Genomic DNA, 13,518 nt, shown 5'->3' on the forward strand with positions numbered 1-13,518 from the left:
CTTCAAAGCCCTGGAAGAAAATAACTGCCGAACTTAAATGGCAAACTCGCAAAAATATTTTTGATAAGGAGAGAGATAGGAAGGTATTTTCAGAGGAACAAAACCCAGAGTTTGCAATCAGCAGACAATCACTCATGAATTTCAAAGCAGTGTATTTCAGAAAGAAAGAGAATTCCAGAAGGAAAGTGTTTTAGCTACTAGCCAGCATTTGCCTTCTTTCAGCTGACAACACGGGCTGAGAGTCAGTGACTGCTTTAAGCAGAACGTCACCACGCTGAGGTCACTGCCCCCTTTGCCCGTCCCTGGACATCCCCAGAGCTCACACCCTCCTTGTACCCAAGAGTGATGAACGTCATCTCAGCAGAGGAGATGCCGTCCACTGTCCGTGGCTGGCCAGTCCCCAACCACTTTGTTCTCTATATGGGGCTCGCCATCCCCAGAGTCAATGTGTGGTGTGTCCAGTGTCTGCCTCTGGCCACCGAGGCATGAATGTCACCACGCCAGGAATTTTTACCTGTCCACGGCCATCCCCCATTGTTGAGGTCAGGGCCTGGTATCCTTGAGAGCTTGGTAAACCTTACTGAGTGAGGGAATTATTTCATTATGTCTTCCAAAGGATTCATGTCAAAATATTCAGATACTAATTCTCAACATGAGAAAACTGAAACCTGGAAAGGATGTGGCCACTTCCTTAGGACTGAAAAAAATACATGAGGACCCTTGATTTGAACCTACCAGAGTGTGAGCCCCAACAGCCAGCATGGAGCGGATGACCCTGGAGTGGAGCCAACTGGCGTCTCAGACCCACGTGGGCAAAATAAAGAAGCTGGAACAGGGGGCCACTGAGATAGAGCAGCTAGGCCCCTCCTAGGCAGGACCCACACTGGCCCCTACCACCTGCCCTGCCTGAAGCACACTCACACCCACCCCTCCAGCCCTGCCCAAAACACGCTCACGCCTTCCCCTCCATCCCCTTCCCCTTCAGCCCTGCCCAAAGCACGCTCACACCTTCCCCTTCAGCCCTACCCAAAGCATGCTCACACCCTCCCCTTCAGCCTTGCCCAAAGCACACTCACACCCTCCCCTTCAGCCCTGGCTTCTCATGGTGCTCTGTTGTTCCCCAGTTGTTCCTTTGTCCAGGCTGCCTCTCCTGACCAAAGCCCTCCCTCTAGGATTGTGCTCACATAGAGCCTCCCCAAAGCCTTCCATAAACACTTCAGGTCTAAAATAACAGCCACCACCACATGAAGAGCTAACGACCATGAGCTTGAATGTGGGCCAGGCATTGTGTTAAGTCCACATCTCCAGGCTAATTTAATTTTCCCGACAGCTCTGGGAAGAAGGTGCTATCATTTCCATGATTTTGCATGGAATCAAAAACACAAAGAATGAAATAACTTGTGCACAAACCCATGGCTTGTATGTCACAGAGACTGAGTTCAAACCCAGATAGCACCCACGACCCTCAGAGCTGAATGTTGAGATTGATGGGTGGATGGATGGAAGCAAGGAAAGATGGATGGATGGATGGATGGATGTGTGGATGGATGTGTGGATGGATGTGTGGGTGGGTAAATGGATGGATAGATGGATGTGTGGGTGGGTGGATGGATGTGTGGATGGATGTGTGGGTGGGTAAATGGATGGATAGATGGATGTGTGGGTGGGTGGATGGATGTGTGGATGGATGTGTGGGTGGGTAAATGGATGGATAGATGGATGTGTGGGTGGGTGGATGGATGGATGGATGGATGTGCAGGTGGATGGATGGTGGAAGGATGGAAGGATGGGTGAGTAAATAGATGTGTGGGTGGGCAGATGGATAGGTACATGAGTGAATGGATGTGTGAATGGATGGATGATGGTGGGTGGATGGATGGATGAATGGATGGATGGATGGATGGATGCACGGGTAGATGAGTGGATCAGTGGATGGTGGAAGGATGAATAGATGAATCATGGATGGGTGGGTGGATGGATGTGTGGGTAGGTAGATGAACAGGTGCCTGTATGGATGGATGATGTGAATGTGTGGATGGGTGGTGGATGGATGGATTGGATGTGTGGATGGGTGGATGGATGGGTGGCTGAATGGATGTTGGTGGAAGAATGGATGGCTGGATTGTAGATAAGTGGGTGGATGGGTGTGTGGATGAAAGGATGGGTGCCCTGTGAGACCTGCAGAGAGTAAACGGATGTGTGGGTGGGTAGATGGATAGTTGCATGAATGAATGGAGGTGTGGATGGGCAGACGGATGATGGGTGGGTGCCTGAATGTATGTATGACGTGGATGTGTGGATGGGTGGATGGATGGGTGGATGAATGGATGTGGGTAGAAGAATGGATGGCTGGATTGTAGATGAGTGGGTGGATGGATGTGTAGATGAAAGGATGAGTGAGTAAATGGATGTGTGGGTGGGTAGATGGATAGTTGCATGAATGAATGGAGGTGTGGATGGGCAGATGGATGATGGGTGGGTGCCTGAATATATGTATGACATGGATGTGTGGATGGGTGGTGGATGGATAAATGGATATGTGAATGAGTGAATGGATGATGGATGGATGGATAGATGGGTGAATGGATGGATGTGTGAGTGGAAGGATGGATGGATGGAGCATGGATGGGTGGGTCAATGGATGTGTGGGTGGGTAGATGGATGGGTGGATGGATGAATGGATGATGCTTTTGATTTTATTGGACTGGGCTGATAAGGTCCTAAAGTCCTCTGGAAGTGATGTTACTCTCTGCAGGTCTCACAGAGCACCTTGACTGTGGTTAGGCCATAGAGTGTGAAGGACATTCAGCCCCATTGGCATTGCCCATTGAGACCCTCCATGCCCCTCCCAGTACTGTGCCTCCTCTCCCTTTATCTCATTTTCCTGCTTCCTCTTTGCTTCCACCTCTGACACCTGGTAGCTCCTGCGGCCTTTGTCCTTCCTCCCACAGATCTTCTTGTCTCGCTTCTCATTAAGCACTGCAGTGGACGCTCTGAAGAAGCTTTGGGGCTGTGCCAATTTGCTCTGTGACAATGTCAAAGAGCTCAAACGCTCCTCTTTAAGCCAGGACTGTCAGTCAGCAGCTGCCTTGTGAGGAGGCAGAGCTCCTCTGCTGGTAAAGAAGGAGCAGGGAGGGAAGGGCGTCTGTGCAATTAACCTGGACACCGCCGGGACACACACATGCTCTGATCCCCTCCGTGCTCGGTGTTGGCCCAGTCTCTTGCAGGCTCACCTTCCAGTGGGCGCCTTTGCCCTTGCGTGGTTGGGATACAGCATGCTCACCAGGTGTGTTCACGTGTGCAAATGTGCTTTTTAAACATCTCCCTTTCTATTGTTCACCAAGCAATTCAACTGCTCTCACATGGAAGAAAGGGAAAGCGACGTCTGAAGGTGCATAATTAGTAACATATAAAAGAAATAGTAATGAGTGCACATAAGGTGAAAATGCAAATGGAACAGGTGCCTTTGTAGATGAAAGGCTTTGAGTCAACTTCGGGTCCTCTGGGCTTCCATTAACATGCTGGCAGGAGCCAATTATTCAGCAGGTACTTAATAAATACTCATGGTGAGTTTGTGCATCTTGTACATGCATTCCCATTGCCTGTGATGGAAGCAGCTCTCAGATGTCCAGGGAGATTTTCTACTAAAAAACTTGAGATTTAAAGTTTATGGATAATTGAGAAGATCTACTTTTTGCATATATCTCAGATAGAGAGCTTGTATTACCAATTCTCTCTCTCTCTGTTCCAAGTCTGGGATAGCTTACGCACCTTAGACAGGGCCACCTACAGGATCTCTCAGCCAAAATCCTCCACACAAAAGAATCCTAAGGCTTGGAATGGGGAGAAGAGGCCAGGGAGGGAGGTGAGGATGCCTCCCAGCCCCCTGCTTAAGAGATGGTTCTGCAGAGATAGTCAACAAGGAGGAAGGCCTCCCAGCTGCTGCCCGGGGGGAACAGGGGCAGCTGCCATGCAAGGACTGTGTGACTGACTGCTTCTACCCCTGGGCCACCTGGTGAGGTCACAGATGGGAAGCCTTTTGGGGAAAGGCCATCAGGGCTACCCTGGGGGCCAAAAATCCCCACTGCCTGCACCAAGTATAGGCGTTAGCACGAGGGCATGCTGTGGAGTCAGTGTAGGGAACACTCCTGTTCAACGTTCAAGTACATTTAGTAACAGAGACCAGGGTCTGCTTTAGCAACCAGATAAGAATATTTGGAATTAGTGTCTTACCGTTCCTGGTTTCCTGAGGATGCCACTTTTGTTATTTCCACTCATCACATCAATTTATATGTGAATCATGAGCCATCGTATAATTAACACCAAGCGCTAGGCTTTCTGGGGGACACAGGACAGGGCACTCCCTGCAAACGCAGAGCTCATGAGGGAGGGGTCATTCACTGTGTTCCCCCCACCCCACATCTGGCATCCAGTCGCTAAGAGCTTCCGGGGGGAGTGGCTAAAATGAGTGGTCACGGACGCATTGAGAGTGGCAAGATTCACGTAAGAGGCACAAGAGGAGGGCAGCGTGGCCGCTGAACACCTGCTGATTAAGCCCCACTGCCTGCAAGCCACTGTTCTAAGTGGTGGGGACACCACGGGGGAGAAACTGTGGGAACTCTGTGTCCTCCTGGAATCTAGGTGGGGGGACAGACGGCACATCAAGTACATAAGAAAAACGCTCATCACGTGAGACAGCCAGAGCTTTATGCAAAGCGTGAGGCAGGGGAGGGTGGGGAGTTCTGTGTTTGTGTGCATCTGTGTGCACGCACATGCGTGTGAATGTCTGCACACGTGTGAGCACGTATACATGTGTGCACGTCTGTATACACACATTTGTTTGTGGCACATGTGCACGTCTGTGTGTGTTCACACGGGGTGGCTAGGGAGGGTTGCATGGAGAAGGTGACTCTTGGCAGAGCCTTGCAGGAAGGGAGGGAGGGGTTCACGCGGACACGTGGGGAAGCTCTGCAGAGGGAGAACAGCCAGGCAGCCGAGCAGGGGTCTTAGAGAGCCAGGGGCTGTCTGGGAGGGGCTGGGAGGGGAGAGGAGACCCCACCAGCAGCATCCAGAGGAGCAGCTTGCAAAGGAGCAGATGCGAATGAGCAGGACCTAAAAGAGAAAGTTTGACATTCTGTTGAGGAACATAAAATAAAAATCCACATCTGTCCCGAACAGGAAGACTTGAGGCCATCAGGATCCAACATCCAACAATGCGCTGAGCCCAGTCCCTGCTTCAGGTTCTAGGGACACAGGTTCTGGGGACACAGCCAGAGCGGCCAACGCCTCTGCTTCCCGGAAGTCGTGAGGTGCCTTCCAGACAGCGATGCTTCCTGATTCACTCACACACTCACTAAGACCCCAAATAAAATACTAGCAGGATGTTTGGAAATGCTGTAAAATAATTCTAAAGTTTATCTGGAAAAATAAACGTATGACCAAGGAAACCAGGGCTGGGAAGGGCTGCACCTCCCTGGTGTGATAATGTAATTTTTTTTTTTTTTTTGAGACGGACTTTTGCTCTTGTTGCCCAGGCTGGAGTGCAAGGGCGCAATCTCGGCTCACCGCAACCTCTGCCTCCCAGGTTCAAGCGATTCTCCTGCCTCAGCCTCCTGAGTAGCTGGGATTACAGGCACGTGCCACTCCGCCTGGCTAATTTTGTATTTTAGTAGAGACAGGGTTTCACCATGTTGGTCAGGCTGGTCTCGAACTCCTGACCTTAGGTGAACCATCCACCTTGGCCTCCCAAAGTGCTGGGATTACAGGCATGAGCCACCACGCCCGGCCAATAACGTAATTTAAACTGGATGATGAAGGTGCTTCTAGACTTCTGCAGGCACAGATAGGCAGACAAACCCAGCAGGGTTTTCACAATCCAAACAGTTCCCAAACACGGGTGGGATTTAGCACAGGGCAAAGGATTTAGCTCCAGAGCTGAGGTGCTTCCTTGGTAACCACTGCAGGGCCCTAGGCAGCCAGAAGAAAAAAGTTGGAGTTTTTATCACTTTAAATATAAAGTCACACACAATTCCAGATGGAACCAGGGCTGAAAATGAAACCATGAGGAAAATACGGAGGAAGAAGAAGAAAATACCAAAAAAGAAAGCTTTCAAGGCATTATACACAACCTGTGAGCTATAAAAGAAAAAATTTGAGAAGCTTCAGGCACTTTAAAAATATCATAAAGATTTAAAGGCAAAGGTACAAAATGGAAAAACATTGTCACACATATCACAGAAAAGGTTAATAATGTCATTAATACACAAAGATCGCTTACAAGTTGTAAAAAGGTAAACAATCCAATAGAAGAGCAAAGCAGCCGAGGACATGAGCAGAGGCAGCCCACAGAAATCGGGGATTCATGGGGGATGAACACAGGTGAGGGGTCCTCAGCTCGCCTGGGGATCAGCAACGCCCTCATCAGCAGAGGAGCAGCCTTGTTCAGACAGAACTTGGAAAGGCTCATGACTGAGCAGCCCCCGGGGTTGGGCGGATGTGGGAGACCAGATGTCGCCGTACACTGCTGTGGAACTTAGGAAGGCACCAACCATTCGGAGACAATTGACAACTTCTTTGCAACTTAAAATGCAGGTACCTTGGACACATACGTCCACTTCTAGGGGTTATTTCAAAATAGACATATTTGCATAAGGACACAAACATTTGTGAAAAAGAATGTTGATTGTGACATCTCAGAAACCAGGAAAAAATTGGAAAGCCTTAATTGTCTACCACCAAAGGACATGTTAATAAATCACGGTCTCTGCACCCAACAGTGTCATACGCCAAATCCACATAGGTGGTCACGGTAAGGGGCCCAGATATTTTCAAATAAAGTATCTATTATTAGATGCTAAAAATCAATGTCTAAAATATTAAACCCATTTGGGTAAAAATGTGTCTTTTGCACACACGTGACTATAAAGATGTATCTATTTTATATAATAGAGAATAGGTATAAAAACCACTAACAGAGATAGCACCATGCTCTACTAAAAGCCATCAGTGACGGGGGCACCTTGGCTAAGAAGCCCTGGAGGACATGGCTGAGGACACAGAACCCTGAGCCCCTCCTCTGAGTCTAGGATCCCCTGCCCCTCATGCTGTCCTGACCAGACAGCTGCCCGGGTGGAGACAGAGATGGGCAGAGAGGCTGGTGGGCTTCCGTTAACCCTGCAGGACAGGCACAGCCCCGGAGCTTGGGAATCACCCACGGCTGTGCGTCCCTTAACAAAGGAAAACAGTCTCCCGACCACTGGCCACATCTGCTTGGCCCTTGGTATCGCCGAGGCCTGGCCCAGGACGGGTGCCAGGAGAGTCAGCGTTGTGAGTGCGAGTGATGTGTGTCTGTGTGGCGTGTGTCAGTAGGGTGTGTACGTGTCAGTGTTGTTTGCATAAGCCCGCTGCTGTGTGTCCATGTTGTGTGTGTATCAGTGCTGTGTATGTCCACACTGTGTGTGGGTCAGTGTTGTATGTGTGTATGTGTGTGTCCCTGTGTGTGAGTGTGGTGTGTGTGAGTGTTGTGCCTGTGTTGTATGTGTCTCAGTGCTGTGTGTGTCCACATTATGTGAGTCGGTGTTGCTTACATGTGTCCCTGTTGTGTGTGATGTGTGTTAGTGTTGTGTGACTGTGGTGTGTGTTAGTATTGTGTGTCTGTATTGCCTGTGTGTCAGCATTGTGTGTCCATATTGTGTCTCCATGTTTGGTATGTCTCAGTTTTGTCTGTGTGAGTCTTGTGTGTGTGTATTTGGTGTCTCCATGCTTTGTGACTCAGTGTTGAGTATGTGAACCCCCAGCCCCTGCGGGGTGTCCATCCCGCCCTTACAAATGGACGGACCAACCCGGGCGCTGACATCACTCTGCATTTGAGGGATGCAGGTGCAGCGTGGCGCACGGGAAGACCCTGGCCAGGGCACCTGGTCAGCCCTACACTCCCTGACCCCAGGCTGACTGTCCGCGGTGGGAGAGCACTTGAACGCTCCTTCCACCCTGGCTTTGTGTGCGCACGTGCCAGCCCTTCAGGACAGGTAACGCCGTGTTTCTGGACGGCACGAAGTTCTTGCCTTTCTGTGAAACAGCCCTTCTGGAGGGACGATTTGGAGTCAAGTCAGAGTCCAGGATTCACAGTCAAATGTCAGTTCCCTGAGATGACAATGGCAGGTGGATTTTAGAATCATAGACAGTCTGGGAATGGGACGCAGAGGTCGAGGAACAGCTGGCCAAGGGTCATTTCTGACAACGGCAGGTGGATTTTAGAATCATAGACAGTCCAGGAATGGGACACAGAGGTCGAGGAACAGCTGGCCAAGGGTCATTTCTGACAACGGCAGGTGGATTTTAGAATCATAGTCCAGGAATGGGACGCAGAGGTCGAGGAACAGCTGGCCAAGGGTCGTTTCTCTCCAACATCGCTGACCAGTCTGACTTGGGCAGGAGCCTCGTGAGGAGCAGGTGCCGTGTCTCCTGGCCCTGCACCGTGAGTTATGCCGTGTGCAGGGGGTTACATTGTCTTTTTGAAATGGCTCCTCCAGCCTCTGGGTCTGATGCATTGGACTGAGGGCTGCAGATGGATGGCTTCATTGCCATGTTGGCATCTTCGTCTTGGAGAGCTTCTCTGCCCTCATTGTTGATGTGCATCAGCCTTCCTCACTGGCCATCCGGTGAAGCCTTGCCCGGCAGTGAGACTGATTGTGATCACACACTGCAGCGTGGGGACCCGCACTTTTCATTTTTCCTCCTTCAACATCATGTATCCCATAAACTAGCATTTGTGGATGTTAACACCTGTAACAAATCCCCTCTCTCTATATATACACCTTGCCAGGACACGGTCTGTGTGACATCTCCCTGTCTGGCTATGGAAAGATGGAAGGGATTCGAGAGGGAGGAAGCAAAGGGAAGAAGGGACAGAGAGAGGGAGGGGAGAGCAGAACCCTATTCTCACTTCTCAGGAGGTGCCGGCTTCTCAATGTGTCCACCAATGTCTGTATGTGATTTGTGTTCACTTCACAGGAAATGACGCTTTGGGTGACTTCTGATTGAATCAGGATATCATAAGATGCCTCTATTGAAGAGACAAAAAATAAATATAATCAATTTTCATTAAAATGTGCACTAGATGGTTCTTGAGAACCTATTGTGTGCCTGGCAGTGCATAAGGCTCAGGGGACCCCCTGGAGACAGGAACCCTGCCTCAGGACGCAAGGTGGTTGAGGCACCGGTTTGGGCTCTGCAGGCTGACAGCAGAGTGGAGGTCTGCCCCACACTTGCAGGTAGCTTGGGACAGGCTGTTAGCCTCTCTAAGCCTTGCCTGTAACATGGCAAGAGCAAGAATATTTGTGGAACAGTTTTGCTGTGATGATGCTGTCAGCAATTGTAGCTGTATTTAGCTTTCACCTAATGGTGAAGTGGATTATTCCCCCCAGTAATCACATTCCAACATAAGCCAGCATCTAAAAGAATCCTCAGCCCAGTCATCTGTTTTCTGAGCTCTGAGCTTTCTAAGAAGCTCCAGGGCATCTTCCTCCCCTGCGTCCTCCCCTGTGTGGGGGAATCTTGTCCCGGGTGATGGGAGAAGGCGGGCTCCTTCTCAGGCCTTGGAGGAAGGCACATCCCACTGATAGAATGCCCTTCCGTGCACCCCCAGTCCAAAAATTTTCCACTCAAGTCATGGTGCTTCTCAAGAGAACTCAGAGTTTTTGGAAATAGATGGAAGATGCACATTTTGGTTGCTGTAGATGAAATTTACTGGTATATGCAGATTTCATGGCTAAGTGCCTCTTTTTAAAAAGCTTCCATCCCACAATTCCTTCCCCATTGACGGGCTGTTCCAGATTATCTATTGTAATTAGATTTAGACTTTCAGCCAACCTTCTGCATCACTTCAGCTATTTCAGAAAAATGAAGGAAGCTTTCCAAATGTTTTCCACAGCGTAACGCTGTGCCCAGGGAATGTCGTGGTGCTGGGCTCAGAGACCCCCTCCTGTTGCTGTTCTATTTCCTTGCGCTCCCAGATAGTGACGCCCCTTCCACAGCCCCGAGTCCAGGGACACCTTCCCCCTGCCTGGAGCAGGCTGACCCCTCGCCTCCATGCCCACAGCACCCAGCTCATCCTCACTTGTCTCTACAAGGGCAATCCTGTTTTTATTTCAACCCTTCTGAATTCTAACCGTGCTACCAAAACAAGGAGGGAGAGGGGAGAGAGGAAGAAAGAAAAAATAACCTCTCTCTAAGTAAATGAGGCTGTTGGGCTTTGGAAACCTGCCAAGCCCTTTCTATGAGGAGCTGTTATATCAGATTTCTCAGCAAGAAAGAAACAAGAAAATTAGTGTGCGGTTGAATTGGAGACTAAAATTAGCCATCTTGAAAAACAAATCTCCGATAAATACAACGAGGATTTATGGCTAAAATTACAGGCAGCACAGATGGCATCTGATGGCATTTTATCTCAAGGGGGAAAATATTCCTTTTACATTAGAGCATCAGCATTATGGGTTCAGGGATGATTGTATAGGGTCTTGCACCATTTTCAACACACAACAGCAAGTGGCTCGGCTTCATCAGCTTTTCAGGAGATGTTAGAGGCAAAAGGCCAGCGTCCTGAAAGGTCACTTTGGCCAATCCACTGCCTGTGGGCTGATTCTTAGTTCCCCTGGCATAAGCAGGGAAGGAATCTCTTCTGATTTCGAAGGCCACTTGTGAAGGAGACCCCACACCGGTGACTCCCCACTCCGTGTTTAGAACCTTCGCCTCCAGGTCAGGGTTTTATTGGTTTGTTGGTCATCCCTCGTCCACGTCTCCCCCTCTGCATATTCCAAGTGTCCTCCTGGGCCTCCTCGGCTGAGATTTTAGGGTGGAAGAGGCAGCGACGCGGAAGCACGGCTACCTGACAAGCTGGGGGGACACTGGGCCCCAAAGCAGACATTGCCCCGATACGGATTTGGTTCCCTTTAATGACTCTCCGGAATAAAATAAAGGTGTAGACTACGGCTCTTCAGAAGAACGAGGCTCGTTTCTCTGGGGTGGTGCCTCCAGGTGGGCAGTGCCACAGGAGCGTGTGGCGGCGGCCGAGACCCAGAGGTGTTTGTCGGTGATATGGCCAGAGCCGTCACAGGGAAAGGCAGACACACAAAGGGGACCCACCAGGTGGACAGCATCGCCGGAGGCTTCCAGCCTGGAAATCCCTCCCCCACGCGTGGGTTCCCTCGGCTATGGTGGCCATGTACTATAGGGTAAGGCCTCAGGGAACCCAGATGGGCCTGGCCTGGGTGACCCCTGAGCCCACAGATGGAGCCCAGGTGGGACAGAGGCTGTGGCCTGGAGAGGTGCAGCCAGTGTATCGGGGACTTTAGAACCCAGGGTCCACAGCAGCTCGGCTTTGAGGGTGTTTGGCCTTCAGTCACACTTCATTCCCCACCACACTCATGAACCCCCAAGAGTGTCCCCGACGCTTCATTGGCTGGACTTTTTCATGTTGTTTTTCTTGTAGCTCATTAATGCTGCAAATATAGATCACTGAAATAGAGGCTTGGAAGTATTACTTGTTTTGCTTTGTATCTTGAAATAATTTTAGATTTACAGAAGAGCTGAAGAGACACCACAGTGAGCGTCCACATGCCTGTCACCCGCTCCCCCTCTGCTAACGCAGCTCACTTAGATGTGCTTATTAAGCCGTCTGTGGCTCTGAGAAATTCACGGTGATACCACGCGACGAGCTGAATGAAAGGCTTGATTCGGACTTGGGTTTCCCTCAGTGTCCTCCTTCTGTCCCAGGATATCACACTGCGTGTGGTCACCGGGTCTCCTCACCGCATCCTCCAAACTCTGACAACTGGAGGTATTATTTTAATAGAAAGACTGAAAAGTTGGCCAAAAAAGAAAATAAAAAGATGGAGAAATTTTCAATAAAGTAAAAGAATGAGAAATTGTCAAGATTGGATTCTGGTCACGGATTTTATAGAACCTTGTACTCTCTAATGCTTTCTCGTGGTGAGACCAACATGGTGGGTTTGGGGGAAGAGTTCCCCGGAGGGGCGGTGGGCTCCATCTCCCGTCACGCAGCGGCTGCACGTCACTACACGCGTGCCGGGCGCACCAGCTCTGTCCCTGGCCGGGGTGCTGTCTGCCTCCCCTGCCTGCAGCAGGCTGACCCCCACCCCACCCAGCTCATCGCCCAGCTCTCTGCTGCACGGACTGTTTTGCTCCTCCCTGCTCCGTTGTTAGAAGTAAGTCACGAGTCCAACCCACACTCCAGGGGAGGAGAGTTAGGCCCCACCTCCGGAAGGAAGGGGCATGACACAGTTTGTGGATATATGGTACAACCGCCAGAGTCACGAGTGCAGGCTTTGGGTGACACACTCTGAGGCCGTGCGAATGCCCTGTTTCTCCTCCAAGGCCCCTGCCCTTCGGGTCATTCCTGCAGCAATTAAGACTGCGGTGTTCTTGGGGTGGTTCTCTCCCTCCCTCCGTCCTTTTCCCTTTATTATTCAAAATTATTATTAGTTTTGTTTTTTTATTTTTTTTGAGACAGAGTTTCACTCTCGTTGCCCAGGCTGGAGTGCAATGGCACAATCTCGGCTCACTGCAACATCCGCCTCCCAGGTTCAAGTGATTCTCCTGCCTCAGCCTCCCAAGTAGCTGAGATTACAGGCATCTGCCACCATGGCCGGCTAATTTTTTTTTTTTTTTTTTTTTTGTATTTTTAGTAGAGACGGGGATGTTGGTCAAGCTGGTCTCGAACTCCTGACCTCAGGTGATCCGCCCACCTCAGCCTCTCAAAGTGCTGGGATTACAGGCGTGAGCCACCGCGCCCGGCTATTATTCAAAATTCTTATAGACGGAACGTTGGTGGACTCTCCACTATTCGTTTACTTATGAAATCATGTGTTGACATCAGTATAGACGCATGTGCACCCTCTTTATGGCATTTCCTGGTTTTGTGGTGCTGTACGATGTCCTGGGCTCATCTTGTAGTTCTCCTGCCCCGTCCCTAGAGTCACCCACTCACCCAAGTAGCTTTGGTTCCCTGTATTAGGAAATGGTTAGAAACCAAGGTCAGAACTTTCCCATATTAGGGAAGTGTTAGAAACCAAGGTGGGGACTCAAGACCTGTTCATTCTCGCAGGATGTCACTGCTTCTCAACCATCTCAGGGACCGAGCTGGGGCATGTTTGTCATTCACATTTATATATGTGTGTGTGCGTGTGTGTCTGCATGTGTGTGTGTGTGCACTGCGTGCCTGCATGCATGTGTGTTATTTTTCTGAGGTCTCTGAATAAAATACAGCCCCAGAGTCCATTCACACATTGCCTTTGCTTAGGTGCAACTTTTCCTGACAGTGAGAAATCTGACCCCTGCCTTCTACTGTTTATTCATTGGTTTATTCCACCTGAGTATACATGTGAAGTGGTTACATAGTTGCTCGGCTGCACCCCTGAGAGAGACAAACTTACTGCCTGGAGCCAGCACCGAGACCAGTTCCTTTTGTCTTGAGTCAAAAACCTCTTTGCGGAAATTGCT

The sequence above is a fragment of the Gorilla gorilla genome, chromosome 23, assembly GCF_029281585.2.
Source record: "Gorilla gorilla gorilla isolate KB3781 chromosome 23, NHGRI_mGorGor1-v2.1_pri, whole genome shotgun sequence".
NCBI lineage: Eukaryota > Metazoa > Chordata > Mammalia > Primates > Hominidae > Gorilla > Gorilla gorilla.